Genomic DNA, 7,353 nt, shown 5'->3' with positions numbered 1-7,353 from the left:
CTGCGTGAGCGGGAGAGAGAACGCGCCGCTGAATCCTGGGACTCGTCACTCGCTGCCGCCCCGTCGGGGAGATGTGTGGACAAAGTGGACGTCTTCCCCCCTTTTGACGCCTTGTCCCTTACTCAGTCCTCTCCAGTGGGGTAACCCATGCAGCTAGAAGGGGGCCGACTGACTCGTGCTGAATGGGACAGACAGATGAGACAGTGCCTGTGTCTGTACTGCTCAATGCCTGGAATAAGGTATCCGCCCACCCTAAGAGACTGCTTCCGAAAACTATTAACGCTTCAATTCCTTATGGAAGAGTGTCATCTACTCGTCTGTCATCGGGCCACACCATTAGTCCCAATACGCCTTGAGTACGCCGCTGTTGCTGAGACCAATCGTGGGGTTAGGGGTTCGTCCCCTAAGCGTATGCAACTGCAGGGACAAATTCTCCTTTGGTGTTCACAAGATAAATATCACCACATTCTTTGACTATGGAGCTGATAACAACTTTGTGGATATTTCTATAGTTAAAACATTAAATTATCCTTTGTTTAATTTGGAGGTTCCCAAGGAGGTTTCTGACCTTGATGGGCGCCCTCTGGCGGTGGTCACTCATCGTACTGATACCTTATCGCTTAAAATGTCGGGCAAACACCACAAAACCATACGCTTGCTTGTGATGCCCTTACATTGCACGCCGGTAGTTTTAGGTCTCCCATGGTTGAAACTTCATAATCCACATATTAATTGGGAGAAACGGGGGATTGAAAATTTTAGTGTTTTTTGTCATGCTAACTGCCTACATTCGACGAGTACCTGTCAGTCGCCTTCTAACGAGGTGATTGAGCAGATTAATCTGGTCAATGCACCTGCCGAGTACCTTCACTTGTGAAAGGTCTTTAGCAAGGATGGGGCTCAGTCACTTCCGCCACGATTGACGATTGAACTTATATCGGGCTCATCATTACGTAATGCTAAACTGTACCACGTTTGTCAACCTGAACAGAAAGCCCTCAAGGAGTATATCTCTTTGGCGTATATCTCTACAGGCGATTTATTCACAACTTCAGTAGTAAGGCGGAACCTCTAACGAACCTTACATCCTCAAAAGTCCCTTTTGGGTGGACCTGTAATGCTGAATCGGCCTTTGATACACGTAAGCGAGTGTTTACTAGTGCGCCCATTCTGATTTACCCTAACTCTGAATTGCAATTTTTTGTTGAGGTTGACCCTTCGGATTCAGGGGGAGTGTCCCAGAGATCCCTGGTCGACCGAAGACTCCACCCCTGCGCTTTCTTCTCGCGTCGCCTCAGTCCGGCTGAGCGGAATTATGATGTGGGTAATAGGGAGCTGCTGGACATCGTCCTCGCGCTGCAGGAGTGGAGGCACTGGCTGAGGGGTGAAGGAACCTGAATTTTATAATCACCTATTACTCTCGAGGTTCCATTCGTGTTCGTCTTCATGAAAGAAGTACAATTATAACGACGTGTTAAAAGTCAACCAATTTATTCCTGACAGAGGAGGCTATACATTTTACAGAGCTCTGGGTCAGCAGCTATGCTTATCCTAGTCTCAGCAGAGACAGCGCAGGCTGAACAAAGCTATCTGTTCTTGCCCCCGACTTATACAATGTTTGAAAGCGGAAGTATGGAATCGCTGTCGTCTGATTGGTCAATGGTCCCATCTGACGTCATCAATGCTCTGCAGAATGATGACCATTTGCCGCTGGCTCCAGGTGCCGTCTCCACAGTCTTACATCTCATGTTTACAGTGACACCCCGCACCCATTTTCTTCTCCAACATCGGTTCTTTGTGGCCTCCACAACACACTCCCACACCCTTATCTGATTTCCATTTTATACTATACTGAAATAAACACCCTTGTTTACCCCCAGACCAGTTACACCATAAAACCCTATATATCCTTTAATCCCCCTATTGATCTCTGGTAATCAGAGATCAACATCCTCTACACATGCAGCCTAGTTCGCTACAATACTCAATAAAGCCTAAACTAAATACAGCAAATATCCCAAAACTTAAGAAGAGGATACAAAGGCATCGTTCAACGGAGCGAGCGCGCTCATGGTCTCCACGTCCTCTTTCAGTGGCAGCTACAGATATCGGCTGTGGGGGTCCTTCCCTTCAAAGGCCTTGAGAGCAATCCTGTCATAAACGGAACAGAGGATAGGACCCAAAAATGCATGACTCCAAAACAAATGGACAGTTTCCAAAAAGAGAGGTTTAATATACGGGCATAGGTCGGTACACAGGCAGGCAATCCAAGAAAGGCAACAGTATCCAAAAACAAAGAGGCGAGGTCAATAATCGGAACAGGGTCAAGTCTTACTATGAGTCTGTGACGTGGAAACAAGGAATGCTGGAACGCGACGACAAGGTACAACGAACTGGCGACGAGAGGGAATGAGACACGAGGTTAAATACAAGGGGTAATTAGGGTGAACGAGGCACAGGTGGTGAAGATGCTCTCAGGAGCAGGTGTGTGTGAAACAGGGGGAAGACAAAAACCGGAACACACACCCATGACAGTACCCCCCCCCCCTTAACGGCCGGCCCCAGACGGTCCCGGGGCCCCTGGATGCGCAACGTGGAAGTCCCGAATGAGCGAGTCATCCATGATAAACGCAGACGGCACCCATGAATGTTCCTCAGGCCCATAGCCCTCCAAGTCCACCAGATATTGAAACCCCCTCCGACCAGACGACAACAGTCGCTTCACAGAGAAGACAGGGCCCCCAACCACAAACCGGGGGGGAGGAGGGGGCCTGGAAGGCGGGACCAGAGGGGACTCCCGGGCTGGCTTGAGTAGGCTGACGTGAAAAGCAGGGTGGACCCGCATCGACCTTGGGAGCCTCAGCTTCACGGTGACAGAGTTGATGATCTTTGTGATGGGGAAGGGCCCAACGAACCTGGGAGTGAGCTTCTTGGACTCCACCCGCAGTGGAATATGTTTGGTCGAGAGCCAAACTCACTGACCCACTTTGTAGTGTGGGGCCGGTGTCCTCCGACGGTCAGCAGCGGGTTTGTAGGACCGTCCCTGGCGCAGCAGCATCTGGCGGGCTCGCTCCCAGGTCCTCCTGCAGCGTCTCACCAAGGTCAATGCCGCTGGAACTGTGGACTCTGGGGCTATGGCAGGAAACAGAGATGGTTGGTAACCATGCACAACGTGAAAAGGCGATAGACCAGTGGATGCAGAGGGGAGGGAATTGTGGGAGAATTCGACCCAAACCAGTTTCTGAGACCAGGATCGCGGCTCCTGTGAAGCGAGACATCGGAGCCCAGTCTCCAGGTCCTGGTTCAGCCTCTCGGTTTAGCCGTTGGTTTCAGGGTGAAACCCAGATTACAGACTGACGGTAGCACCTATGAGATTGCAAAACACCTTCCAAAATTGCGAAATGAATTGGGGACCCCTATCAGACACCACATTTTTAGAACCAGGTCGTTTTCGGGAAGGTCCGTAATTGGATTTACTGGGGAATTTGTCGCTCTTTTTTTGTTTTTTTTGTTTTCCACCAAACAGCTGCCATGGCAGTGGACACCAGATAAATCTCATGAATTTTTCTCCTCAATTTTTCATTCTCTTCTATTTTCTTATTCAAATCTCTTTTCTCCATCCACCCTGCAGCGTGTAACTTTTCCTTCATCTTTTTTCCTTTCAGAATAACTTCTCTTTCTTCCTTCTGAAACTCATCTGCTATGTGAAACAACGTACATTCCTTTTTCTTTTTCCACTTTGCCCATACACTTCTAAATCCTGCTTGTTTCTGTTTCTGCCAGCTAACAACTGACTTTCTATTTCAATCCACAAATCCTCCAATGACTTCTGGTAATCACGCCGATACATATCGCATTCATTACCTCTACCCTCGACTGTCAAATTCACACCCCAGGGTTTTGGTGACACACTCATCTTATTCTAAATCGGTTTTTGGGGGTCCCAAAATCTCCAACGTCTACCGAAACTTCACAATTTGAAACCGCGTCCGATTACAAGTCAGTCTACGACGGGACAAGCAGGTACCTTGTTACCCGACTTTCTCCCAGGATCTAATATTATCCTGGTGTGTCAGGAACCTTGTTACCCTGACTTTCGATTAGCACAACAATAGCAACACAACGTCCTTGTAAGACAGCATTATCAGACAGCTCTTTTAAAGATTCACAACTTTCAACTTTTCAAAAAGACCCTTTTGAACAGTTCAGAATCACAAAATACTTTAAATATTGACAGCTTAATTTTGTTTTAAATTTCAGTTTTGAGTGTCTTGGAATTGTATCGCTTTTCGAACATACAATAATGTAGTGACAAACTCCTAACCGCAATTTGTGTTTGAAATCGAGCAGCCAAATATCTCAATCTGAAATGTGAACATTGAATATTTTGATGGTGAAAAAAATTTAGGTTGGAAAAGGGGTGCAGGTCAGCGTCATGTCTGAGAAGTACTGAAATTATGAAATAAATGTAATTAATTTGCACAAAATCGAGAAAATACCATTTGCAATGAACTAACAACAGCACAAATAACCTTTTCAAAGTAAATTCATACAAAAAGAGAAAAAATCTGTAATACACTGAGTGAGACAATGAGTTCAATTCAGTGAAAACACAGGTGTCATGAGTCATCTTGCAGTTCTACTGTTGGAGCCTGGGTGGCGCTTTGCGCCCTCTCGCTCTTTCTCTCTCCCCTCCCCTCTCTCTTTCCAGCACCTTCCTCGGCCGCGCACCTGTCACCAATCAGCCCTCGTTACCACCTGCACTTAAGCCTGCCTGATCCTGGAAAACCTTGCCAGAGTATTGCAGTTTCTCCAGCAGTACAACGGTTCCCCAGTCTCCACATAAGCTACAGAGTTCCTCGTCTCCTTTCTGACCTCCGTGTCTCTCCTTGTCCTCAGTGTTCCCTCTGTGTTCCTCGCCAAGTGAATTGCTACCGCCAAGCCAGTCGCCTGCCACGCATTCCCTGCTTCCACAACCCGCCAGCGCACCTCAAGGACCATCTACATTTCCCTTTTTCAATAAACTGTTCATCACAATATCTCAGCCTGCGCCTGCTCTTGGGTCCAGTCTCCATCCATTCATGACAACAGGAATTCTTATGCAAACGACAACTCCAGTCCGGACTTTACCGCGACATAAACATCCATCCATCCATCCATTTTCTGAGCCGCTTCTCCTCACTAGGGTCACGGGGGTACTGGAGCCTATCCCAGCTATCATCGGGCAGGAGGCGGGGTACACCCTGAACTGGGTGCCAGCCAATCGCAGGGCACATATAAACAAACAACCATTCGCACTCACATACACACCTATGGGCAATTTAGAGTTGTCAATTTACCTACCATACATGTTTTTGGGATGTGGGAGGAAACCGGAGTGCCGAGAGAAAACCCACGCAGGCACGGGGAGAACATGCAAACTCCACACAGGCAGGGCCGGGGATTGAACCCCGGTCCTCAGAACTGTGAGGCAGACACTCTAACCAGTCGGCCACCATGCCGCGCGACATAAACAAACAAACAAAAAACACCTTACAGGGCAAAATCAGTATCTCTTGCAGTGGTTATAATACAAGAAAACAATTCATACAAAAGAGGTTCAAGTCATTTAAGTCACCGAGTTGGTACTTCTGCAGGAAGAGAGCGTCTTCCTGGAATTCTCCTCCTGAGGGTGTTCTCTACATGAACAAGTGGAACGGATTCGATAACACAGTGGGGATCCCAATAGTAGCCTCTCGGGGCTCATCCACAATGAAGTGAAGACAAACCGGCAGATTTATGATCATATTTAAGGGAATAATGATTCCATCCATCCACCCATTTTCCGTACTGCTTACCCTCACTAGGGTCGCAGGCGTGCTGGCGCCCCGCCCCCCTTCACTGCTCTGCCGGTCCGCCAGTTTAAATGCATCATACACCCGTCTGTGGGGGAGGGGCAGGGTCGGGCTGGGGAGGACACTTGGCTGGGTGTCCCGGCAATCCAGCCTGCTCTCTGGCCCACCATGCTTCTCTCCCGCAGATTTTTAATGCACTACATACATTCGCATATCCTTTGGAGAGCTGGTCGGCCTGGGTGGGGGTGACGGTGGCGGGTAAATTTTTGCCCTTTGACCGTCTCGCCTCACCTCCACCAGCTTCTCCAATTTTTTTTTTTTTTTGAAGGATAGAGCCGGGTGCTGTGGAGCGCTGGTTCCTTTCCCAATTTTCACCTGTGGGGCGCGGGGTTGGTGCTGTGGGACGGCGTTTGTGTGGGTTTTGTCCAACGGTGGAATTTTGTGTCAGGTCTGCTGTCTCAGCATCCTGAGCTCTGGCCCAGTGTGTGTGCGTGTGTGTGTGTGTGTGTATATGTGTGTTTGTTTGCGTGCGTGCGTGTGTGTGTGTGTGTGTGTGTGTGTGTGTGTGTGTGTGTGTGAGAGGTCCCCAGTCTCAAGATCTCTGCTACCACCTGCTGGAATAACTTGTCGTTGCCCGAGTAGATTCTCTGCCCGAGTAGATTCTCCGCCCGAGTAGATTCCGGACCAGATGAGAATCTAATTGAACCCTGACTAGTAGAACAATTAGGAATTAATCTGCAAACTCTAACCACTCCAAAGAAGGCCACTGCTCTCATTGGACAGATGATTTCTCGTGTCAAAGAAACATGTTTTTGATCACCTGCAGGTGACTTGCCATGGCTGAAGGTCCACAACCCTGACATCGACTGGACAGTGCCGAAGATATCTTCCTGGAGCAATTTTTGTGATGAGAACTCTTTGTTGACAGCAGCGTGGCCTCCTGATGGTCTAAGTCAAAGTGGTGAACCTGATTTGTCTTGTGTCCCAATAATTTACCATGACTTTGCTCAAGTATTTAGTAAAAAAGGCCACTTCTCTGCCCCCGCACAGACCTTACGATTGTGCTATTGAGCTCCATCACTTCCCAGCAGCCGGCTCTTTAACATCTCCCGTCCTGACCGGGAGGCCATGGAAACTTATATCAGCGAGTCGCTGGCAGCAGGTATAATTCGGCCTTCCTCTTCTCCGGTGGGAGCAGGTTTTTTCTTTATGGACAAAAAGGCCTTCCGCTCGTGTGTTGATTATTGTGGTCTTAACAAGATCAGCATAAAGAACAGGTGCCCCTTGCCCCTGATTTATTCCGTCTTCCCCCCCTTCACGGAGCAACAATCTTTTCCAAACTTGACCTCTGCCAGGCATATCATCTTGTCCAGATTCGGGAGGGGCCTGTCAGGGCTGCTGTTTCAGCACCCTGAGTCCAGCCCGTGTGTCATGAGTGCTTTGCAGGGTTGATGTGTTGGAGTCTAGCAGCTGCACCTTGTCATCCTAATTACACCTGACTGCTCTTAAGACGCTGTGG

General features: G+C 48.6%; 1 protein-coding gene and 1 long non-coding RNA gene across 2 annotated transcripts in view; one reads left to right on the top strand and one right to left on the bottom strand.

Moving 5' to 3' along the window:
- Window positions 1–7,353, bottom strand: part of fignl2 (fidgetin like 2) — a 543,953-nt gene that overhangs the window by 105,285 nt on the left and 431,315 nt on the right. The window lies entirely within an intron of this gene.
- Window positions 1,216–5,039, top strand: LOC133465104 (uncharacterized). Its single transcript, XR_009784546.1, has 2 exons — window positions 1,216–4,826; window positions 4,900–5,039. It is a non-coding gene; the product is annotated as an uncharacterized LOC133465104 (long non-coding RNA).

Source organism: Phyllopteryx taeniolatus, chromosome 1 (genome assembly GCF_024500385.1).
Source record: "Phyllopteryx taeniolatus isolate TA_2022b chromosome 1, UOR_Ptae_1.2, whole genome shotgun sequence".
Classification (NCBI taxonomy): Eukaryota; Metazoa; Chordata; class Actinopteri; order Syngnathiformes; family Syngnathidae; genus Phyllopteryx; species Phyllopteryx taeniolatus.
This window is presented reverse-complemented; position numbering and strand designations above follow the sequence as displayed.